Source organism: Dendropsophus ebraccatus, chromosome 3, assembly GCF_027789765.1.
Source record: "Dendropsophus ebraccatus isolate aDenEbr1 chromosome 3, aDenEbr1.pat, whole genome shotgun sequence".
Classification (NCBI taxonomy): domain Eukaryota; kingdom Metazoa; phylum Chordata; class Amphibia; order Anura; family Hylidae; genus Dendropsophus; species Dendropsophus ebraccatus.
This window is the reverse complement of record NC_091456.1, coordinates 145,705,112-145,732,420: the sequence shown is the minus strand read 5'-3', so window position 1 is coordinate 145,732,420 and position 27,309 is coordinate 145,705,112. Positions and strand designations below refer to the sequence as shown.

Genomic DNA, 27,309 nt, shown 5'->3' with positions numbered 1-27,309 from the left:
AAAATCTTCAGCAAATCTGTTCTCTTGGATGTTTATACAGTTTTCTACGTCTTTATTGTATCTTAAAATGCCCTAACATTAAAAATACACAAAAACATATTACAAATTTACTTCTTTTATGCCCCACCAATCTATTAAAGTCGTTTTAAACTTTTAAAATCTAAATAAATAGTAGATGTGAAATAAAGCAAATTTGCAAGAGTCAGAACACAGGAAGTGCTGTGTTTTCCATGATAACTAAAATAAAATAAAATAAAATAATGAATGTAAATTGCAAACTTGCTTTATATCCCATCTACTATTGATTTTGAAAGTTATAACTACAGATACACTTTAAAACCCACTTGACGTATTTGCTGCGTGAATCAGTCTTAAAAATAAGCAGGCAAAACGCAGGTTGGCTTTATACAATTGTTCTGTGTTAAAATACGCAATTGCGTATTTTTGAAGCATGAAGCTTGTTGTTAGCAAAGCATCAGTTGTTAACAACCTGTGCGAAAAACGCATGTAGCTTCATGCTTCAAAAATACGCAATTGCGTATTTTAACACAGAACAATTGTATAAAGCCAACCTGCGTTTTGCCTGCTTATTTTTAAGACTGATTCACGCAGCAAATACGTCAAGTGGGTTTGTACCCTAAGGATATTTCAGTACCAGTCTGCCAGTCTTAGCATTTAGATTGCCAGCTATTATACACTGTACTAGTCCATGAGAGATTAAACCAATTACAGCCATCTGCAGTCACATGCCTTGGCATTTATGGTAGTAAAAGCAACATGTGACCATGGCCAAGAAAATTGATCATCTGATTGCTGTCAGCCTGGAAAAAAAAGACCAGACCATCAGGAGAAAATCTGGGCTGAACATTTGCTGCATTTTGTTTTCTAACTTTTTGACCATCCTTTAGGGTCTATGGTACAAGTAATTTACCACCATGTAGGCAGTATATTTTTTTCTTATAATACCCCCTTAACTGCTGCAGAACCTCTACTAATGGGAGAGCAGGAACTATGGGGGAGATTTATCAAACTGGTGTAAAGTAGAATTGTCTCAGTTGCCCCTAGCAACCAATCAGATTCCACCTTTTATTTTTCATAGAATTTGTGAGGAATGAAGGGTGGAATCTGATTGGTTGCTAGGGGCAACTAAGACAATTGTACTTTACACCAGTTTGATAAATCTCCCCCTATGTGTAAGTCAATTAGTAGTTTATAAATCAGTACTGTTACTAGTGCCATGAAAAAAGTTACCAAAACTGCCTTTGAATGTATACTTTTATATGTTTTATATGGTTTATCTTGTTGCAACCTGGAGCTAAATAATTCTGTTTTACTAAACATCTCTTACTGTGTTTCCCTCATTGAGATTACAGAATTTTATTCAAAACTTTGTCATTACCACGAATAAAGAGCTTTTAAAGATGTTAATAACAGGCATCTAAAAGTAAAAGTTATAGGTTACATCCCAGGAGCTCAGAAAGGAACTGTTCTATTTACAGCTTTCCTAATGTACATAACTCCCAGGAGAGCATAGCACCATGCCTAGTACTGTATGTCAAAAGACGAAAATCATCCTTCACTGGTTATTTACAAAGCCTTCTGGGAGAGCAGCACTACAAAAGGTGTCCCAGACAGAAATGAGGCCAGTAGAGATGAGGGAATTGTGTCCAAAGGTTTTCATTAGTTCCAGGGTACTGTAGCATAAACCTAAATACATGAATGTGGTACAGCAAAAGACAGATTGATACAAGTGGTCCTGCCCATGGGGGCTTATATTCTTCAAGGCAAGGGCAATAGATGAGGTGAGGGGAAACAGATGGTTGTCTGTGAACAGTTAAAGTAGCACCTGTTCACAGTGCAGTACATTAACAGCAAAGGAGTCTGTTACAGGTCTTCCATGTCCGTGTTCCTTGCGGAACACAGAACATGTGAATGTGGCCTTTGGCAGTAGGGAATGGTCGACTATGTCAGTGACAAAGCGATGGTTCTAAGGAGACATGATGTTCAGGAAATTTTGAGGCAAAGAGGAAAAGCCAGATGAGACTGGGAGCTGGATGAAGAGGATGGATCAAGACTTTGGGTGTTATGGCTGAATGTTTAAAGGAAGAAATTGCCAGTGGTTAGTGATAGGTTAAAGAGATAGATTACGGCTGGGATAAACGCAAAAATGGAGTTGGGGATAGTGTGAAATGGGATTGGGTCAAGTGCATTAGTGGTTTGGTGTAATGTGGAAAGTTGTCCAGAGAGGTTGTGTTCAGTAATGGTGGACAACTAAATTATGAAGAAAGAGCATTGGGCATGTGCAAAGATGGGTCGTCGGGACTTCAAGGTAAAGCCTTATTGCCTTAGGTTAAAGCGAAGAGTGCTTACTTATATGTATTGAAGTCTTCTTTGAAATGGGTTTTCTAAGTGAGTTTTAACCTGTTAGTTGCTTTAGTCAATGACAACCTGGACATGTGACGGAAGGGGTTTCTTCTGACATCTAATCTTTCCCTACCCTTGAGAATGAATGAAATAATTAAGTTCCCTACACTGAATTAGCATGTACAGTAAACATCAAAAACAATAGCGTAATTGCTTATTAGCCATTTCTCCTGTCAAATAGCATGGACTGCCATAAAAATCATGTACAGTAGCAGTAACTTCTGTTAAAGGGGTAGTGCGGCGCTAAAAAATTATTCACAGAATAACACACATTACAAAGTTATACAACTTTGTAATGTATGTTATGTCTGTGAATCGCCCCCTTCCCCGTGTCCCACCACCCCCGCCCGTGTACCCGGAAGTGTGTGGTGCATTATGCATTACCTGATCCGTGTCGAGGCCATTCGCTATCTTGTGCCAAATGTCATCTTCAGGCCAAATCGCTGCCGCCGTCCTCCCTCCGCCGCGTCATAACTGTGCTCAGCCGCGATTGGCTGAGCACAGTTATGCTCAGCCAATCGCGGCTGAGCAGCTGATGACGCGGAGCGCGCTTCATAGCAGGTGGGGGCCGGATGCAATCAGCTGCCGGCACCTCACCGTTCATGACACGCTGCAGCGATTGCGCTGCAGCGTGACATTAACTCCTCAAACGCCGTGACCGCGGCGTTTAATTGTAAGTGACAGGGGGAGTCCCCTGTCACTAACTGATCGGGACCCCTGCAGTGTGACTGCGGGGGTCCCGATCATTGAAACGGACCGCCGGAGGTCTCTCACCTGACTCCGTGCGGTCCGATCAGCGATCTGCTTCACTAAGCCTGCACAGATAGGCTCAATGAGCAGAGCGCCGATAACACTAGTGTAGAAATCACACTAGTGTATGTACAAGTCCCCCAAAGGGACTTCAAATGTGTAAAAAAAGTGAAAAACACTATCCCAAGGCCCCTCCCCCAATAAAAGCTTAAATCATCCCCCCATCCCATTATATAAATAAAACATATAAAAATAAATAAATAAATAAATAAACATATAATATACCATAGCGTAATCGTCCAATCTATTAAAACATAACAAGCGTCATAGTGAACAGCAAACGGCGTACACGAAAAGAGGAAAAAAGTGCGCGAATTACAGATTTAATGTTACATTATATATTAAAAAAAATGAATAAAAAGTGATCAAAACGTCTGATCTTCACAAATATGGTATTATTAAAAACTAGAGATCATGGCGGAAAAAAATGACACCCCATACAGCCCCATAGGTAAAAAAATAAAACCGTTATAAGCGTCAAAATAGGCCCATTTTATTAATAATTAATTGCCAAAAAAAGGATTTCATTAAAAAAATTATATATAACATTAGAGAATCTGTAAAAACCTGCATATGGTTGTGTTCGGACTGACCTATAGAATAATGGTATCATGTCGCTTTTACCATATAGTGCATTACGTAGACACAGGAACCCCCCAAACGTTACCATATTGCATTCTTTTTTACAATTTCACCTATTTATATCTTCATAAATAATATATTTGGGATTCCGTCATACATGTTATGGTAAAATTAAAGACGCCATTACAAAGTACAACTATTCCTGTAAAAAACAAGCACTTACATGGCCTTGTAGATAGAAAACTGAAAGTACTAGAGCTCTTAGAAGGGGAGGAGGGAAAAACGAAAACACTAAGATCAAAATTTGTGCGGTCCACTGGGTCATTTTGGGCCTGGTTCTTAAAGGGATAAGTCAGTCTATCTGTTAAAAAAAATATTTCTCCTAAAAGAAAATCTTTTTTTTTTTTTTTTTTTTTTGGGGGGGGGGGGGGGTGATTCTGTCTGTGCCTGCCTAAATAAAAGATTCATTATGACCATAATTATCAAAATACTGCTATATTTTTGCCTAAAAAAAAACATTGTTTTATTTGCAATATTTTCACATTTTTTACCGCATAATTCACAATCTACACATGAATTGAAACTTTACAAATCTATACTTAACTGTCTGCACTCCCTCAGTGTCCTCTTCCGTGTCTTCAGCCGCCTCCATCCCGCTCAGGTAATCACTGGTTGAAGGACACTGCAGCCATTGATTGGCTGTGCAGGCTGTCACTCTCTGCTCAGCAGTAGCTCCGCTCAGCAACAGTACTACAGCCAGTGATTCGCTGAGCGGGCTGTCACTCTCATGATGCAAGATTGGCTGAGCGGAGAGTGACAGCCAGGTTAGCAAATTACTGGCTGTAGTACTGTTCCACATTGAAGAGGCCACCAGGGGATTACAGACAGATGAAAACTTTTTTTTTTTTTTAGCAACTTTAGCAAGTTTGCTTTGTGCAAATTTTTGCTAAACTTGCTGCGAATCCAGTTTCCTAGAAATGTAAAACTTTTTTTTTTGACCCAAGAAAAAAATCAGCCATTATTTAAATTATTTTATTCATTAAAATAATAAGCATGTTGTTTATTTTTGCACATGGGTAACAAAAATGCTTAAATAAAAAGCAATAATGGCCGTAAACTGTAAACTGGGAAATTACATTGGTGGCTGGGAAATTACATTAAAATATTATTTTTTAAAAATCCTATTTGGGTTAAATAGTATTTCAGAAAAACGTCTGTGAAAGGAGGGGGAAAAGGGGGAGGGGGAGAGAAAAGGATGGCTCTCAAGAATAGTAGATAATGGATATCCCTCTTTTTTTCACTCTCCTTTTTTCTCCTTTCACAGTTTTCTAGTGTGAATAGGGTAACACATTGAAGGTGCACTTGGATAGATAACAGTCTTAGTGGTGGGACGTAGTACCTGATTGGTACTTATTACTACTCATTTCAAAAAGACACTTGTTTTGAGAATAATTTATTCACATGTGGACTCTCTGCACCAGAGGGAGAGGGGGAATGGTGGGTGCGGCAGCAAAATGACTGCTGTACCATATAGTAAATATCCCCCTATATATCAGTCTGTACAGTTACTCTTGCTTGAACATGACTGGCACTGTTTTTGGGGAAAAAAAGGACTCTTTAGAGGCTCATACATTCTGATGTGTTAAGAAAGTCAAAGATGACATTTGTCAAGGCTGCAGTTTTACACAAAGTTGTCTTGTCTTAATGGTTTCATAGACATTTCTTTGCAGAACACTTGCCAAATAAGTTTTGACACAAGTGACATCACCACAAACCTACATTCATATTTTATTATATGATTAGATGATATTCTTTGACTTGCACATAATGAGGTTATTGAGGAATCTGTTCCTAGACAATGTTCCGTATTCTTGAAATGTTAAACCCTTCATGAAAAGTATATTTTTTGTCTGTGATTTAAGATCTAATTATACAATGATTCACTTCTGGACAGAAAAGGCTTTCTGACTTGGCAGGAATAAATGGAAATGAGAGCATAATAATGCCATAGGAAACCTTGCTTGAGTTTCCTGGTATCTCCTATGTCTGTGTAGGTTAGCTATTTGTCTAATAGGTGGGTGTTTTCTTACTACAAAGTAACAGTAATACGTGGGTGTTTTTTTATATGATAAATCTTTTCTGCTTTAGGATGCACAAGCCATTACTAAAAATATTGTTGACAACATGGGTAAATATACAGTGCGGGATGGGTTTTCCTTATTATTGGCTTTAATGACACCTCAATAGTGGAAAACTAATCGGTGGGGTCTGGATATGAGAGCTAAAAAAAATCTTCAGATCATCCACATGGGATAAATTAAAATTTCCTGCCTAGCGGACTATAATATATATATATATATATATATATATATATATATAATTACCTGTCACTTTAAAAAACCCTTCAAGACATCAGGATCCTAAGATTAAATTGAAGGATTGTATACTGACAGGTTTTGTTCACACATTCAAGTGTTTAATTGCACATTTTCAAAACAAAGGCCCAAACAGATCATAACTGTAGGAGATATATAAAAGGAACAACTGAGATATCTCCTTTCAGATCTATTTCTGGCTTTGTATTTAATAATTGCAGTTAGATACTTTAATGTGTCAACACGTTCTTAAATCACTTCAGAATAAACCCAATGGACCACATAGACATCAGTAAGATCTTTTGGAAATCTTTTATATCATACGTTGTCCATTATTGAGCGGACCATCCAGCTCATTTTCATCTGACCTAGCCTTAACAAACCTAGCCCTAGCTTCTAGACTATACTGGTCTGCCCTCCATTTTTGTAAAGGAAGCCAAGAATGTTCAAGAGTCTGAACCCTGAACACTGACTACTATGGTTTTCCTATGGTCTACCTTATTCCACAAACAGCATTTGTTTAGAAAATTGTGGATCCCTATAGAACTAATAATTATGGCATGTCTTACTAATGTTATATTGTTACGTTAAATCATATTTTTAAAGGGAAACAACAGTTTAAATAATCTTATGTTCCCATAGGACAAAAGACCTTAAGGAAGAAGGTATTTTTCGTTTTGTTTTATTTTTTTTTTTACCTAGGCTTCATGGAGGTTGAGCCATATCTCTCTTTTAACTGCTGTGAAGCCTGCCTAGTTGAGAATGTCAACCCATGAAATAAAGCAATTTTACAGTAGAAAGAAGACACAGACAGGTTTTATACAGGTACTGTATATATCGAATGTGCAGCATCTAAGCTTGTGGATGGTGCGGAGAACCGCAGATAGAGTAAGGGAGGTGACAATTTCACTTTAATTATACTTTACAGTGCTTTTGTATGGGTTTTTTCTCACATACACCTCCAACTGTGACGGTCCTTTTACATAAAGAAATCCTTTTGTGTCGATTGTTTGTGGTTTAACACAGTTTTTGTTTGCATAATAAGATAAATCCGTTATTTTGATTGCTTTCATATTGGTCCATTTAATCGTTAGCTGTAATTACATCAGCAGATAATCGCTAAAATTTCATCACTATTGCAAATTTTTGAACGATAATCGCTATGTGCAAAAGTACCATAACTATTGGATTGCACAATTGTAATAACTAGTAAAACACAGTAACTGAAGTGCAACCATATAACAACCAATAACTTTTGAAATCAGGATTCATACAAGGATACTGCATGGCATGTACAGGAGCATGTCCCTACGCGTACAGAATACTCATAGCGCCTGAGTTAAAGCCGCGTGCATACAACATGGCCTCTTGTCTCCAGGTCACTTAGTGTACAGGAGCAGGAATTAAATGAATCTAAACAATTCACAAGTTAGAACTAGTCAACAATTTTTGTGAAATTTAGTTTGCACTAAATCGATTTACTATGTCTTGCAAAAAACATTTAAATGAGTGGGGTAAGGTAAATAAGCACCATCCACAAGCTTAGATGCTGCACATTCAATATATACCTGTATAAAACTTGTCTGTGACTTCTTTCTGCTCTAAAATTACTTCATTTTAATGGTGGGCAGTGTCTCCTGGACAAGGCTTCGTGGCAGTTTGGCCCCCTTTTCCTATATGGACAGTGACGTCTAGATGATGCTTAATGGCAGTTGGGCTCCATAACCCGGGAAGGTAGAGTGGCCAACTGCCTTGAAGCCCCACCTAAAGTAGGTGCCACTGTCCACCGATAAAAAAAAGTGATTTTGGAACAGGTAAAAGACACAGAAAAGTGTTATCTGTATCATAAAAAGGTGTTTGGAAGTCCCAAATAGACTTCCAAACACCTGAACCGTTTGATCCCAAATTTGGCACACAGATACATTGGATGCCCGGGAAGGTTATTGCGAAGGTCCCGTCCCCGCCAGATGTACAGGAGAGGAGGGGGAGGGGAAAGAGCGGCGCCCCATAGAGATGAATGGGAAAATCTCCTCACTGCAAACACAGGTGATATAATAAGCTGCATGTCTCCGGCAGTAAACGGCAGTTGAGAGCCTTAGCAACCAATAGGATTACTGCTCTCATTTTAACAGGGAGCAATGGTTGCTAGGGAAGCTGCCTCACAACATCCACAGTAATAACTGGTAGACCCCCTACTCCAACTATACAGTGCATGTATACAGGACCCCTTATCCATCTATACAGTACATGTATATACAGGGCACTACAGGTATACCAAACTGTGACTGGATTACACTGCCACACCAGACCTGACCAATACCGCCATACTGTGCTGGATAACACTGTCATACCAGACCTGACCAATACCGCCATACTGTGCTGGATAACACTGCCATATCAGACCTGACCAATACTGCCATACTGTGCTGGATAACACTGCCACACCAGACCTGACTAATACCGCCATATAGTGACTGGATAACACTGCCATACCAGACCTGACCAATACCGCCATACTGTGACTGGATAACACAGCCATACCAGACCTGACTAATACCGCCATACCGTGACTGGATAACACCGCCACACCAGACCTGACCAATACTACCATACTGTGACTGGGTAACACTGTCATAACACACCTGACCAATACCACCATACTGTGACTGGATAACACCGCTATACCAGACCTGACCAATACCACCATACCGTGACTGGATAACACCGCCACACCAGACCTGACCAATACTACCATACTGTGACTGGGTAACACTGTCATAACACACCTGACCAATACCACCATACTGTGACTGGATAACACCGCTATACCAGACCTGACCAATACCACCATACCGTGACTGGATAACACCGCCACACCAGACCTGACCAATACTACAATACTGTGACTGGGTAACACTGTCATAACACACCTGACCAATACCACCATACTGTGACTGGATAACACCGCTATACCAGACCTGACCAATACCACCATACCGTGACTGGATAACACCACCACACCAGACCTGACCAATACTACCATACTGTGACTGGGTAACACTGTCATAACACACCTGACCAATACCACCATACTATGACTGGAAAAAACTGCTATACCAGACCTGACCAATACCGTCATACTGTGACTGGATAACACTGCCATTCCAGACCTGACCAATATCGCCATACTATGACTGGATAACACTGCCATTCCAGACCAGAGCAATACTGCCATACTGTGGATAACGCTGCCATACCACACCTGACCAATACCGCCATACTGTGACTGGATAACACCACTATACCAGACCTGACCAATACCGCCACACTGTGACTGGAGAACACCGCCACACCAGGCCTGACCAATACTGCCATACTGTGACTGGATATCACCGCCATACCAGACCTGACCAATACCACCATACTATGATTGGAAAAAACTGCTATACCAGACCTGACCAATACCGCCATACTGTAACTGGATAACACTGTCATACCACACCTGACCAATACCGCCATAATGTGACTGGATAACACTGCCATACCACACCTGACCAATATCGCCATACTATGACTGGATAACACTGCCATACCACACCTGACCAATACCGCCATACTGTGACTGGATAACACCACTATACCAGACCTGACCAATACCACCACACTGTGACTGGAGAACACCGCCACACCAGGCCTGACCAATACCGCCATACTGTGACTGGATAACACTGCTATACCAGACCTGACCAATACCGCCATACCCCCCTCGAAAAGACACCAGATTTTCTGGCAAATCTGAATGGGAGGGTACTGCCCCTCTGCAAGGTGCTACCCTACGCACCAGACCATGGGTCCCTAATGGTAAATACGACCCTGCAGGTATACAGGACACTACAGGTATACAGGACCCCAAAACTATACACTACAGGTGCACAGGACCTCCACCAACTATATACTACAGGTATACAGGACCCCAAACTTTAAACTACAGGTATACAGTACCCCAAAACTATACACTACAGGTATACAGGACCTCCACCATCTATATATTTCAGGTATACAGGACCTCCACAAACTATATACTACAGGTATACAGGACCCCAAACTATACACTATAGGTATACAGGACCCCAAAACTATACACTACAGTTATACAGGAACTCCATCAACTATATACTACAGGTATATAGGACCCCAAACTATACACTACAGGTATACAGGACCTCAAAACTATACACTACAGGTATACAGGACCTACACCAACTCTATACTACAGGTACACAGCACCTTCACCAACTCTATACTACAGGTATACAGGACCCCAAAGCTATATACTACAGGTATACAGGAACTCCACCAACTCTATACTACAGGTATATAGGACCCCAAACTATACACTACAGGTATACAGGACCTCTGTCAACTCTATACTACAGTTATACAGGACCCTCAAACTATGCACTACAGGTGTACAGGACCCCCAAACTATATTCTACAGGTATACAAGATCTCCACCAATTATACACTACAGGTATCCAGGACCCTCAAACTATAAACTACAGGTATACAAGACCTCCACCAACTATACATTACAGGTATACAGCACCAACTATATACTACAGGTATACAGGACCCCCGAACTATACAGTACATGTATACAGGACCTTCACCAACTGTACACTGCAGGTATACAGGACCTCCCTCAACTATACACTAAAGGTATCCAGCCCCCCCCCAACTATACACTATAGATGTACAGCCCCCCCAACTATGCACTACAGATATGCGAGACCCCTAAAAACTATACATTGTGGGTATACAGAACCCCTTCAACTATGCACTACAGGTATACACTAATTCCACTGATTAACTCAGATGAAACAATACCTTTAGCTTGGCCTCCTGGGCACCTTAGAACAAATCTAATTAACACACTGACACTTTATACCCTGGCAGCGCCGGGTACATTTTCTAGTACCAGTATATATTGAAAGTGCAGCATCTGAGCTTGTGGATGGGAAGGAGAAGCACACATAGCGTAAGGGAGATGACAATATCACTTTAAGTTTTTCTGACCTCCTTTGTTCCTTACTGTAACTATTGGGGCATACTACATTAAAGTGGAAAAGCTAAATTTAAAAACATCAGGCAGGCAGGCAGGCAGGGGGTGCAAGAAAATAAACTAAAATCAAGTGAACTCACCCTCCTGCGTACCTCAGTTGAACCATTTCCTAGGTCCCTTTGACAGCCACCCGATGTCATCTTCGGCTCTTTCAGCTGCAACGTCAAGGCCCAGCTAAGCGTTTGCCACCCCAGTCAGATTGGCTTAGCAGGCAATCACTCAGCCGGGTACATGACTTTGCAGCTAGAGTAGCTGTTCATGGGACCCAGGAGCGACGCTTCAGGGTACAAGGATAGGTACTGCACGTTTACATTGTTTAATATTGGATTGCCCCCCTCTCTTGTCTGTTTTTTTTTTTTTTTTTCAGTTTAGTGGGACTTCTGCTTTAACACCTGGCAAGGGTTCATATAGCCAGATGTTCCCCATCTTATCTGTGTGGTGTAGACAATTTCATTTAAATAGATCCGGCAGTAAACTAGCAAGTAAGATCAAGCCCCGCTTACAATCTTCCTCCCGCTAGGTACCCCGAAAAAAGAGAATCTACAAAGTGGCAAAAACTTTTCAAAGCGTATCAGGAATTCAAAAACTCTCCTTAAATGGATACCTGTAACATATTTAAAGCTATAAAAGAAACTCCTTTCATTTATACAGAACAGAACAAAAATTTACAAAAGAGCAAATAGCTGTTTGCAAAAGTGTTTACAATTCACTAAAAGCTATAAAGACCATATTGTCAGGCTTGAAACCACAACACAAGTGTGAACACAGTTGAAAAGGTTATATATATATATATATATATATATATATATATATATATATATATATATTTCAAGCATTAAAAATAGATTCACCCCATTGGGAAAGCTTTAGAGGAATTTCCTGCTGCTACTGTAATCACTATTTCCTACAAATAGCCATTGGGTTGTACGTACAGATTGTACTAATGACAGCTTGGCACTGGCTGTGAGTTCTATAAATGATATAACTACACGAGCCATAATGAATCTGTACAGTATTTTGTGCGGGGTGTGCTCCATGACACTACTGCTCTTTCTATATTTATATAATAACTATGTCCGCCAAGCCTTGCTTTCCTCTCCTGCCCTTGTCATGTAAAACATGATAGGACAATGGTTTTTATTGATGCTTTGCAAAATTGAGCTTCAATTCAATTCAGAACATAGAACAATCAAGCTTGGATTTACTCCTGCTACCTAGAAGTGTGCTGACAGATGAATTGTATGGTAGATGTTCTCCTGCGCTGAAACCAGATTGTTTGTACCATAAGAGCCGGGACTGGTCATAAAATATCTTTGTACATTTGAAAGCAGAAATATACTGATAGATAAATGTAGCAGAGCTGAATTTGTCATTATCCTTTATCTTTTGCACTCTGTGATAACTCCCTGAGTTAATATATTTCAGTAGGATTACCTGCCATCATATAGAAAACCACAGATAACACGATGTGATATAACTATGAGTTGTGTCAACTCAAAGACTCGGTATTGCTGCATCTGCAATTGCCAGCATGACTGACAGCCTGAAGATGTGTGGCAGATTCACAGCTAGAGAAAATTTGAGTGTTTTAGAAAGAACTAAAAAAAAAAAATCAGTCTTACATGTTTTAAGGCAAATGTACCACTGGTACATTGCTTTATTGTTCTATACATGAATAGGTGCCAGCGTGGCGATGCCAGTGCTGTGGTCCTTTATTTAAACCGCCACCCAGTACCAGCGCACAGGGCCAGTCTATTACCAAGCACCGGCCGAGCATGAAGCACTGAAGGCAGGCCAGCCGGCTGCCAGTGTGACGATCTGCCCTCCCCTCTCCGATACGGCTCCATGATGGAGCCTCGTCACAGAGGAAGAGGAAGATCGTCCATGATTGAGCCTTGTCACAGAGGGGAGGGTAGATCCATTATGGAGCCACTTCACAGAGGGGATGGCAGATCGTTCATGATGGAGCTGGTTCATAGAGTGGAGTGCAGATCGTTCATGATGGAGCCACGTTACATGGTAGGGGCAGATCGTCAATGATGGAGCCATGCCACAGAGGGGAGGGCAGATGGTCCATGATGGAGCCACGTCACAGAGGGGAGGGCCGATAGTCCATTATTGAGCTGTGTCACATAGGGAAGGGTAGATCATCCATGGTGGAGCCGCGTCACAGAGGGGAGGGCAGATTGTCCATGATGGAGCCGAATTACAGAGGGGAGGGCAGATTGTCACACTGGGGGCAGGACTGCAGCAGTTCAAAAATGTTGCAGCAGTGACATCCCCACACTGCCAGTGTATTCATGTAAAAAACAAAAAAGCAATGTAGCAGTGGTACATGTGCTTTAAGATAGTAATAAAAGGCCTGTCCAAATGATAACTATATATATATATATATATATATATATATATATATATATATATATTAAAATAGATCTTACTGGTGACATATTCTTATTATAGTTCTTACCACAAGCAATCTGTCTAGTATAAAATAGCAACCAGAAGAAAGGTAGGAGGAATAGGAGGGGGATGCTGCTGCAGCTTTTCAATAGTTTATAGGTAAAACTGGATTAAAAAGAAATCTATGGTATAGTTGCAGAAAGGAATCATCTGGTTCACACAGATCACTTAAGAAAACACTCACACATCACCCAGCAGACTTTTAGGGTTCCTATAGTGAGAAGCTGCAGGGCATTTGCTAGCTGCTCTTCAGGCTGCATTTGGTGTCATGTACATGGAAATGTTTTCTAGAAGCAGTTAATTTTTTAATTAAAAAAAGAGAGAAAAAAGAGGGGGGACGTGAAATCAGAGGCATACAGATAACCAGTATGGATCATTGCACTACATTGCATTACAGAACCATAAAAGAAGAAGAATGTATAAAACTAAAAGGGTAGAAAATGCAACCCAAAATAATACATGAACATAAAACTCTTTGATATCACCAAGCATAAGGAGTATCATCTGTTGGTTTAACCTGCTTGGTCTTCTATAGCATGTGTGATGTTGTGAGAGTTTAGAATAGTTTGCAGTCCTTTGGGGGGAAGGGTGGGGGGGGGGGTTGCATGCTAAATGATCTCATTTTTTGATCTAAGGGATATCAGATTAAAGGAAATTCACTTGATAATGAATTTTTGTTAGCTAATTTTTCCACATTTTCACTTAGCGGTTAATTGCCCTTTCATATTTGCATGCAGTCATTTGGATTATGTAGACTTTTAATTACATTTTCTTTTCGTTTTGATCTAAAAAAAAAAAAAAAAAAATAATATTTTGATAGCGCTGCTTATTATAGTTTTACCCTTGAAAATCTCTCTGCTCCTGGAATAAGTCATTGCTTTGCAGAGAATAAAATGCCACAGACCAGTGAGGCTGAAGCTCATTAAAGTTCATTAGAAGTTGAGCAAAGAATGAAGAAGGAGGGGATGTTAGTTCAACCATGATTGCAAGAAAAATGATTCTGTAATGTAAAAAATGCCCAAGGAAAACATTATTTGAACTTTTTTTTTCATATTCATTCCTTTACTAACACATTAGGGGAAATAAATCAAAAAGTCTGGTAAAGTCTGTTATTTTTACTTTGTTTAGTTGGCAAAAGCTTTATATTTGAAAGTATTTTTTTGTACAACCTAGCGAAAAGTATTGAGAAAAGGTTCATTTATTGTCTTCATTCTATTTGGTCCATTCCCTTAATTGAGAGGGGTTCTCTAACATCAGATAATTTAAATAAACATTGTGCCGAAGCATATAGCATTGCTTACCTGTTTGCCCTAGTTCTTAAACTACCAAGAATTCATTTGATTGGGGGCTTTAGTTCTGTATTTCATGGTTGTATCTGGTTGAGCAGTTACTTGCTACTACAATTCCCTAAATGCATTGCATTCCTTCAGCTCTTCATCACCGTCCTCCCACCCTACCTACCCCCCTCCCGCAGCACTCCTGCCAGTAAACCTCCCAAAACTGTTGCAGAACATCACATTTTGTACTTGTTCTGTTTTCTTGGAGTCTTGGAGTGATCATTTTATTTACATACAATTTCTGATGCCTGAGAAGCCCTTTAAGCTGGCCACCACTAAATACACTGAACCGGCGCTTGGCAGGGTTACAAGAAGTTGTAGTCGTTGTGGTAGCAGGTATTCAGCAAGTGATAACAGAGACACAGATAAGCTGAACCAGAAAAATAGTTTATACTGTATTGCTTTGAAGGACATTACAAAATCTCACTGCCTCTAGAATACAGTCAGTAGACTCTTGTTTAAGAACAGCAATCACTCTAGTAGGAAGTAGTACTGATAGTGTTCTCACATGGTTACACAACTATAGAGTCCACAAAATACTGATAAGACTTGACAATCTTTAGAAGACACTAGCTGTTTGAAATACTGGAATACACTTGTAGTATAATAGCTGCTTGAGTTATACTTGAGAAAATACCGTAGTTGAGTTGAGATACATTATTAAAGCTGGTAGTTAGTTGAGATAGGTTTTTAGTTTACAGCATGGGTGGATTAGGGGCCTATTCATACACAGTGGTTCAGCTGTGGCTGTTAGAAAAAAGTCCTGAATTTAAAGAAAAAGGACGTTGATTTACGCTACTATCTGGGCGGGGAACGACACGCGATTAGAGCATTCACGCCCACCTAGAGGGAGAGCTAGAGCCAGGGCCTGGAAGAAAAATGCTCAACCGGCTCTGTGTGAAAATACTCTCTCATCTTCCCCTCGCAAGACTAGCAACTCCTCCAGACTGAACTGAACCTGTTAGTCCCACTCCACTATATAGAGAGAGCTAACTTGAGGGGATCTGATTGGACAGTAGACTTAATATAACCCTCTGTGATAGGTGAATACTACTGAGGTAGCTAACTCAGAGATTGGTTAGTAGAAAGCATGGGACAGTGTCAGGAAATTAGCAATCGATAATAGAGACATCAGTTAGCCCTTCTATGCTTTTGACTATCAGCCATGCAATAGAAAAGTGACATCTGGTGGCGGGAGTTGCACACTGCAGTCTTAAGTCTCAGACTGTAAACATACACATATGGTAATGACCTACACTTGTTTAGAAAGGATAGTGGACATGCTCTTGGACACTGCAAAAGAAAAATGCAAGGAATACGGAGAGGAGCAGCTATACATAGATGCAGACAGCTGTTGTAAGCTCTCCAAAACCTTCTGCTGTTTTCTCTATCAACAAACATTAGCAGGTTTTATAAAAATAAATACAAATCAAAGCAGGGACATAGCCATTACAACCAGTTACACTTATTCCATTTTCCAAAGGGTCTCAGAAAAAGAAGGCGCAGAAATCAAGTCTTTTTTTTTTTCACGCTTGCATTGGTTTTTATATCTCCCCCCCACAGTGCCTACATAAAGCTGAAATTGCCTTATTTCAGATATAAATAATGCACAGCAATATAATTATCCATTATTTTCTGCCCAAAGTCTGTAGAATAATAAAGTTATTCATTACACACTTTGTCAATTTGCTGGCGGTATATAAGGGACAAAAGCCGAGTTAACAAGCTGATGTTAGTGTGGTCACTGCACTGGTAACCAAGAGCTGGCTCCTTTGCCATTCTCTGATGAAACTCAGACAGACATTGTGTCTATTGATCAAGCTGTCACATGCTATGTTGCATATAAATCACTTCATGAAGTCATTCTGAAACTTTCCCTCAGTTATTGAAGGGTTGATGGAGTTCATAGCATTGCACATGGCAACACAGAAAGTCAGCGAAATACATTCCAAAGGTTGTGTGGGTCAACATAATAAAAAAGATTACTAAAAGTCTATTGACATTGGCAGATTTATGTAGGAACGATATCTGAACATACATCTAGAGGTCAGCCAAATAGAGCATTAGTGACTATGTCCCAGGGAACAAGGGTGGAATGAAAATTTATGGCGATCATGATGGAAGGGGGTGGGGGAATGAACACTTTGGATATTTTGGTTAAGTCAAATATTTTGAAAATTGATTTCAATATCAATATCTCTGATTTTAGAGGTTGAAGGAGAACATTAATTGTTTAAAAAGGATGTACCATCAGGTATCGTCACGGGCAAACCGATGCTGCGGTCCGTTTTTTTTAAGCGTGGCCCCGTTCCCGTGTACGGCGCCGTTCTATCTATGGGAACCTGCCCGGGGATGAAGTACTGGGGGCGAGCCGGCCCGCCTCCTTTGCTTTAGCCCCAGCCCGGAACCCGTGGATAGAACGGCGCCATACACGGGAACCGGGCCGCGGTTCAAAAAATGCACCATGGCACCGGCTTGCCCGTGATGGTGCCGTTCTATCCCTGGGTCAGATGGTACACCCTCTTTAAGTTCACATCACAGAATCTTGGTCATATGGTTATTAGACCTCTGAATTGTGAAGTTAGTTGCATGATCATCTCTCTGGAATTAATGTTCTTAAACTGAGATTCTAAAGACCATGCAGAAATGATATTCATAGTAAGCTTCTAAGTTGTATATATTTCACACAGAAAGGGGGGGGGGCATAGCTTATTTCCTAATTTCCTGCTCCTGGTTCTGGCATTTGACCCTTGTATTGTTCTGGGATCTAAACTTGGCTTTGGCTACTTTTGCCGATTGGTTCGCTGATTCTGTTACCAGTATGAAATGCCTCGCTGACTATTCATCCTTGCCCTGTGCACCTAGGGACCAACGCCCAGTTGGAGGTTGTCATCTATGGCAGATACCCCAAGTAAGTAAGGACAGGGAGTGGGTTAGATTAGTGTTGCAGTTTCCTGTTCCCTACCATTACACCAACCAGATGCATTCACCCATACCCTTTAAATTTAGTTAATGACTCCAGTTTCTCATTAAACCAATTCGACACACTGTCATGACATGCTATCAGAACACTCAAAATGCTTTATGTATATAACAATCACTGGATGCACACACATAGATAAATATGAAAAATAGAATACTCGATCCATCTAGGCTTCTGTGTCATGAACCCATGTTAGTAATTCTACACCATGCATCTCAGAATATGGTAAATATAGAAATAGGGTAAGAAATCACACATCTGTTTCACACATCAGTATGCCAATACATCAAATAAACCTGTAGAAGTTGCATAAAACATATTTTGATATGTTAAAGTTGCTTTATAGCTTGTTCCTTTATACATACGTCATGATTTGTGTACATAATTTCTTTAATATTGCTTTCCCCTTCAATATAATGTGTCTTAAAACACCTAGGACATGAGATGGGTTTAAAACTTTACTTTAAAACCTTGGTTTCCCTGCAAATGTAATTTCTCAGAAATGGCAGCTGTATCAGGCCTAGTGTATGTGAACATCTAACCATCATATTTATATGAGATTGTTGGACATCCAGTATTGGCTTCAACATGGAGTTGAGCCTTCATTTGCCACCATGACAGCCTTCACTCTTCTGGGAATTTAGGGAATCTTTAGTAATTCTTAAAGATTCTGGACTGTCAATAATTTGAGGTCAAGCAGTGATGTTAGTTGAGAGTCCCTGGCCATTATTGGCATTATAGTTCATCCAGGGGGTAATGTGATAGAGTTCAGAGCTCTGGGCAAGTTATGTGAAGTCCTCCACAACAGACTCACCACACTGTGTCTTTAAAGACTCCACTTTGTGCATCAGGGTACGGTCATGCTGGATTAAGAAAGATGTTGCTACTAATCTGTAAATGCACAATTTTCTTAAGTATATTGGTATACAGTGACATTAATATTACCTTTTGCCGGAAAGATGTTGTCTAGTTAGCCCATACCTCTTCTCCACCAACATGATAATAACCACTCTCCATTCTGCTGGGTAGAGTTCTTCAGTCAGTCCTCTAAACCCAGAGCCATCTTCTAGATTGCAAGCCAGCTCTAAGGGCCCTATTCCACCGGACGATTATCGTTTGCATAATAGTTAACGATTAACGATCTCAAACGACCGCTATTGCGAAAGACCTGAAAACGTTCGGTCATTTCCATGGAACGATAATCGTTACTTATGATCGTAATTGCGATAGTTTCTCTTCGCTATTTATTCGCTATTGCGTTCGTATCAATTGCGAACGACCGAACGATGTCTTATTCAATGCGAACGATTTGCGAACGAGCAACAATAAAAATAGGTCCAGGTCTTATAAAGCGATCAACGATTTCTCGTTCGGTCGTTAATCGTTAACTGCATTTCAACCGAACGATTATCGTTCAGATTCGAACGATTTAACGATAATCTGAACGATAATCGTCCGGTGGAATAGGGCCCTAAGAGTCCAGAGACCCCCGAAACTCCCCCCCCTTTCAAATATTGGTGCAAAGCTTACATAAATCTTGAATATATTTAAAAGTAACTTATTTTTTTTTTTTAGATGTTTTACTATAGTATCTAGGGGCAAATTTACTAATTAAATTGAGGCACAACTATGACACACATACCATTTACTACCACTTTCATCTGGTGCAAATTACAGATTTGTAATTTGTAAATGACGGACAGAGGTGGCAGCAGAGAGCACTGTGTCCAAGTTGAGAGATTATACCACTTCCTGCAGGACATACAGCATGATGATGATGAGTACTGGAAGACTTGAAATTCTAAGAAGAATTTTACAAATAGAAGTAATTTACAAATCTTACAATAGAAGTACTTTACAAATCTGTAAAACTTTCTGACACTGAAAAATCTGAAAAATAAAATAAATATAAATAAATAAATAAATGAAAATCCTCCGGAGTGCCCCTTTAATAACTATTTGCATTATGAATTGTTAAAAGGTGGAAAAAATGTTACAGCACAATGATACCATAGTCATGTATTACCAATCACTTATAAGGAAAATAATATATAATCTTTCCCTCTAAAGAAGGAATAATACTGTACACCAGTCATTTAGTTCCCAGTAATAGAGACATCACATGGAGCCTCGGCTGCACGATACCACCATGTACTATTATGCATATGAGTGGCAAGGGACGGTTTTATAATGCAGCATATTTTATCAATTACTCCCTTTATTGATAGAGCAGCTGTATTTTCTCAGCAATCTCCCATTGACACGGAGCAGTTAATATACTTAGACACTTGTGTGCTTTATACATTCATTTGTGAGTCACCTGTCAGGATAGGGAAACAAATAGAATTCTATGCAAGAGTTTAAATCTTTCTACCTTATAATAAAGGTTTATTAAACAAGTCGGCAGCATATATTATCCCGTGTGTGTTTTTTCAGTGGTTTGATTCTATTACTCCAGCTGTTTTGGGAATTATAAAATGTTGAGATGAGTTCATTTGATGACCAGAATGATTAAGGGCTTCTCCTGGATGACATAAATATAGCAGAGCTAACCTCACACTACTCATTCTGTAATGCGGCGATATATCGTATACTATTTCATATCAGGCTCCAAGACTAGAGCTCTGGGTAAGCAACGAGGATGATTGTTTATGGGGCCAGCCTCGCATTGGATGCTATTGTGTTCTGTTGGTGCCCTTGTTACCGCCATACATTGTCTAATGATAATGTACCGAACAGTATATATATATATATATATATATATATATATATGACAATTCCATGCAATATCTCTTGTATACAGCTGTCAGTGAGAACCTTGAAACTAAAGAGCATTTTATCTACCAGCTACCAACTTCTACCTACTTTTATTCATATTGAAATTAACATGCAGACTATCAGACATGGTCGTTACTGCGCCCACATACTTTTGACCAGTGAGTACATGATGCTGAGGCAATATCGGCAAACTATTTCCTCTGCAACAGTAAAACCTAGGTTTTCGAGCACCTCGGTGTTCAAAAACTTTGGTATTTAAACTAAATTTTCCCCTGAAGTTTTGTCTGGTAGTCGAACATTGTTCTGTACGCAAACAAAACCAGGGGAGATAACTGTCAGCTCAACTATTGTTCAGCTGACAGCTATTGAGGTGTTCGGACACCAAGGCTCACTGGAGCGGGGATTCCCATCATAATGATGGGAATCCCCGATCTAAACTGTGCTTCTTCATTGGGACATCCTCCCTCTCCAGGTCACCGGCGCACTTAGCCACACAGGAGACACACTAACCACCTGGGGAGCGAGGATGTCACTGTGCAGGAGCTCAGAACACTGTCAACATCCACAGGGTCACCACACTTTCCGTGTTGCACATTGCATATGCAGCAATATAACCCCCAGAGTTATAATTCTAGACAAATTCAACTTTCACGACTTAAAAGGGGTTGGCCAATTAATAGTAATAAAATAGTTCAGTGTATACTATTAGTCAGTGTACTTCCTACACTTACTGAGAGCAGCTTCCTGTATACCTCATAGAGCTAATATTAGACTCCCCTCCTCCAGACTGTGCTATCCGGCACTGTGGTTATTCTGTCCAGATGATGGCTGACATGAAGGAGCATATGCTCCTCCATGTCGGCCACCTCATGGACAGAATCCCTAAGACAGAAGCCCAACCTGAAGGAGGGAGGTCTGATTTTAGCTCTAAGTGCAGTGAGTACACTTACTAAGGCCACGTTCACACAACATAAATTTTTATTAATCACAGCCGTTGTTGCCGATTTGCAACAACGGACATGATTATTAGAAAAGTTAAGTTGCACTGCAGTCAGAGGAAATCCCAGCCAGGGATCCCTAGTGGCCGCAGAAAAAACTGATATGTCAGTTTTGTGTGGCCGCTATTCATTGAATAACAGCCGCACAACACTGACAGCTTACACCGTGGAGAGTGCGTCTGTTTTGTGTGCACCCACATCCCAATTCAGCACAAATGAATTTCATCACAATCCAGCACAAAGAAAGTTCACTGCAGTACCGGCCAGGATGAACTTCACTGACACCTGCCGTTCTTTGACTTGCCTGGGTCACAGAACGGCCGATATGTCACGTAGTGTTAATGCGGCCTAATACTGTATACTTAAAGAGGACCTGTCACCCCCCCGTGCTGGGGTGACAGGCTCCCGACCCCCCGTTACAGCCCCCTATACTCACCTGATCCTGCCGGGTCCCGCTTCCTGATCCAGTCAGGGCACGGAGATATGAGCCCCCAAAGCTCGGCGCACATGCTCACAGGAGAGTCTGATGCCCATAGAGAATGACGGAGCATCGGACTCCCCATTCATTCTCTATGAGCGTCGGACTCTCCTGTGAGCGCACGCGCCGGGCTTCGGGCGCTCATATCTCCATGACCCGACCGGATCAGGAAGCGGGACTTGGCGGGATCAGGCGAGTATAGGGGGCTGTAACGGGGGGTCGGGAGCCTGTCACCCCGGCACAGGGGGTGACAGGTCTCCTTTAACAATTTTACTAGAAAGTGGCCAACCCCCTTTAAAAAAGATGAATGACATACACACTTTATTGTCAGAGATGGCTGGATTACTAACCAATATTTTTTATGATCACGTAACAACATTGAGACACTATATAAAACCATGTACCAATTCACTAAATTCTTCTCAGGAAGCTTTACCGTGGCCGTTTTTGTTAACCTTCCAAAGACGATGAAAGGAGCCCACCCTCAGAGGAGTGAGCGGCAGAAGAGGTCAACAGTTTTACTGAATAAACTATATAATGATAATTTCTAAATAGCTCACCTTGTTACAGAGAAATTTAGTTAAAGAACATTTTTCCTGAATCACTGAGTTAAGCAATTTGTGAAAAGCACTTGTGACAGAAATAGCCAATTACTTTAATCAGGTTCAGTGGAGATGATGATGGTATTTTTGCCCTCCAGGTATATTTTTGCAGTGCTAAATTATATAGCGTATACCATTCGAAAGAATCGTGAATATCTTTTAGCTTTTATTAAAAGTAATTACATATGAAGTGACACTCATGGAGTAAGTAAGATAATGTAACCAGCGGTAGGATGCAGATGGATGGAGGACTGGATATTTGTATATATTTCCAGCCCACTGTCTAATAACAGACAAGGTTGGAGGATTGACTCTATCATTAAATGGCAATCACTCTTGCATTGTTAATGCGCAGTCACTAGATGATCAGTACATTCCCATGCAATGTAATCTGCTTTATTTTCTGACTTTGACATTTCTTTTGAGTGCGTTCATAATTTGCAACCAATGTGCAACATACTGTAGGTAATACTAAAGAATCAGTCTATAAACTAGGGGGTTTTATTAGCCCTGATAACACTAAGGCTATGTTCACACAACGTATTTTTTCGTTTTTATACGGCCGTTGCTGCCGATTGCAACAACGGCCATAAAAATACGAAAAAATACTTTGGCTGGGTGTCTATGGGATCCTGGCCGGAGCGTATACACATAGTATACGATCCGGCTGGGACCCCTAGCGGTGCCGCAAAGAACTGACATGTCAGTTTTCTGTGGCCGCTATTCAGTGAATAAGAAACCATGTCAGTGCTACGGCCACTTGCTTCATAGTGAGCTGTGGGGAGTTCTGCGAACTCTGCGACAGGAAAGATCATCAGGATGTAAAAGGATGTTGCTGGCATAGCGACTTTGGCAATTTGCAGATCAATATTCTCAATGGCCATGATTTCAATAAAATTTCTGCATTTTGTTAGATACTAGAGCAGAAATGTATGCATTGTTGGGTTTCCATAAACAATACTAAAAGGTGCAGCTACAATCATAGTAATTTCTGTCCGCATTTCTGATTCTGCTCTTAAAAGAGCTACAATCTGCCAGACGGCATTGGCACATCAGCCGAAGAACACTCCTCTGTATCTGAACATTGTTTATTACACATCATTTTAATTACCTGCATTGATTTATTATATCTATACACAGCAGACCAGCATGAATAGATTGTCTTCCAGCTCGTGAAAAGGAGCTTTGCAAATCTTCTAAGATGCCAAATTCACTTGGCCAAGAATAAATTTATATAGTTTACTGGAAACCTGTAGCTTCGATTAGGGTCCAGTTATATTTCTTGTTATCTAAATTTTTGTTCACGTGGTCTCTTAGTTTCTCTGTGATGTCTGTACACTTTATCCACAACCGTATGACGTCTGTTTTTATATTTTGTAATTTTTTTTCTTATTTCAAAGCAACTGTCGTTATTTCGGTGCAAAATTACATATGGCCTACGAGTGGAACCTTGCTGACTAATAGTAAACCAATAACTATAAAATAATGTTCTCCGGCTATGTTCACATGCCGTAAAAAAGGAGGAAAAAAAAAATAATAAAATGCAGCTCTAATTTTGAGGTTCAAACATGGTTATGGCTGTTTTTATTATTATAAGGCTTTCGGCTGATGCTAATGAAAAATTGTCGGTAGTGCACACACTACATATAGTAATGACTGTAACTGATTATCACTGTCCAAATAATGAACATGCTCGTTTTTTTAATACCTGCTTTAGCAAAATAGGAATGATTTTTATAATCTGTTCACAAATTGTTTTATTTTTACTCAGAATTATGGTCATACTTACCTTTTAATATATGTGAACCTAGCCTTAAGTGCCCATACGCATTTAAAACAATTTTGCCAAACCCACTGATTAGAGGTGAGCGTATTCCCAGAAGTTTTCCAGGATTGGACCCAGCTTTTGACCCAGAGTGGCAGGGAGCGGAACAGCGCTGGGAGGCTAAAGGCCTGATAAGCCGAGCGCTGATCAAACAAAGCGATTTGTTTTATTGAGATCAGCGATTCGCTCATCTCTACCACTGATTTCACTGAAATCACTTGACTTTGTATTATTTATATGCATGGAGACTTCTTGATTCCTCCTTGATTCCAACATGCCCATTCCGTTGAGTCCCAACGAAGAGACCACTGATATGTTCACAAATAGTAATTGCCTCAGCCTTTAAGTCAGTAAACAAGGAGCATGTTGAAAACACGAGAAGCTGTGAAAATCTTCCCATTATAGTTTTCCACTTCTGATTTTGATTGGAAAAATACTGACTGAAAGACTCACAGAAATATTATGAGGGAGCATAGCCATAAAGATTGATAGTGGCTTATTCGATGATCCCCATTGAAAACACGTATAATATATGCTTGACCAAGTATGCAAGTCTATGGTAGAATTGGGAGGAAGATCTGTCTGTCAAATGAGCTCGTGTATAGCCAGCTCAAGGCAGCATGTAGTAGACATAGAGTGCAGCATCTTGTGGGTCTGTGCAGCATCATGAAATAGAGAGAATTACCCATATAAGCTTCCTATCTGTGTATATAATAAGTTAGCATTTTTTTACTTTAAAAAATATAGTTTATATGTATTTGGGGCAATCGTTTTAGACTCATATGATAAATATATGCTGACCTAGGTGCATGATTTTCTTCTAGTAACTTACACTACAGCTGTCCTGAATTTTATCTATGTATCCTATCATAATGGCTGCTAATGAACATTCATGAGAGTTTCTGGTTCTAGGATTTAGGAGCCATAATGTGACCTCATATAGATAAAGCAAATTTGATTGGTCATAGCCCTTACTGCAGATCCGCAAGCTATTAAGACCTTTTAACCTCTTACTGAAAGTTACTAAATAATTAAGAAAAAGAGACAATAGAACAGTAAAATATATGCTGTAACCAGTAATATATCAGAAACTAAGACTGAATCAATAAAATAAAAAATTATGATCAGTTTCAAACCTCTGATTATTTTCTTTCACTGGTGTACATTACAATGTGATGTATAGTTTTAATGATGCTATTTATATGTAAATTATACAGTATGTATAAATGTTGGAAAGTTCTTTAACTTACAATGATGTGCTATTTTAAACTTCTTTGTAGCCTTGTGTAGGTAAAGGGGTATTCCAGAGGAGAAAAAAGTAATGTTTTCAAATCAACTGATGTCAGAAAGTTATACGGATTTGTAAATGACTTCTATTTCTTACAGGAAGTGGTGTTTTCTTTCCAGTCTGACAGTGCTCTCTGCTGCCACCTCTGTCTGTGACAGGAACTGTTCAAAGCAAAAGCAAATCTCCATAGAAAACCTCCACTGCTTTAGACAATTCCTGTTACAGACAGGGGTGGCATCAGAGAACACCATGTTAGACTGGAAAGCATACACCACTTCCTGCTGGACATCCAGAAACTGGAAGACTTAAGATTCATAAACAGAAGTAATTTACAAATCTGTACACCTTGCTGACACCAGTTGAGTTGATTTTTTTCTCAGTTGTAACTCCTTTAACCAGAATCTGTTGTACTTATAGGCTATGTTAGAGTACAAAATTTTTCTTTAAGGGTGCGTTCACACGTACAGGATCTGCAGCAGATTTGATGGCGCAGATTTGAAGCTGCAGATTAAAAGCAAATAAATTCTAGGCCATTAAATCTGCTGCGGATCTGCTGAAGATTCTAATCTGCACCATCAAATCTGCTGCAGATCTGCTGCAGATCCTGTACCGGTGAACGCACCCTTAGAGGCAGCCTCAGAAATGAAATCCACACCAGCTCTGTAGATGGTGTTGATTATCCCCATGATTAATCATGATAAATCAGTTATAGGGGAGGAGGTCTCATAAATCTGGTCTGGGGCATAGGGCAGGTACAGATAAACCGGCCTTCATAAGTCCACCCAGTAGTTTTCCTTTTTAACCAAATCCAGTATAGAGTGCAGGCAAGTTGCAAAGTATTTTTGTATGGGATACTCGTTTCTGTATGTCTTTAAGCCCTATTATTTCTTATTAACCCCTAATATTTAATAAGAATTAGCGGCTTACTAAACAAAATCTCTCCCGAGGGGCTACTGCAGATAAACATAGCAGTGGTACACAGATCCATACATACTCACCACTCTCCAAATCTCAGTGTAACTTACGCCACCTTCTAACAGTTTGCTAAGGAGACTGCTTAAAAGGACTCCTCCAAAAACCCTGCTAAACTTAAGTTATCAGTAAATTATACATCAGTAGAGTATACAACACTTTATCTGCAATTTTTATCTTTCTGTGTTCTTCCATTCCTTTACTAAAAGCCAACAAATGAAGGAGTCTAAGTAGTCCTCCCCATTATATTTTTGAGCTAAGTAGTCCTCTCTATG

General features: G+C 40.0%; 1 protein-coding gene across 1 annotated transcript in view; it reads left to right on the top strand.

Moving 5' to 3' along the window:
• Positions 1-27,309, top strand: part of EDIL3 (EGF like repeats and discoidin domains 3) — a 485,725-nt gene that overhangs the window by 244,225 nt on the left and 214,191 nt on the right. The gene's annotated exons all lie outside the window — the stretch shown is intronic.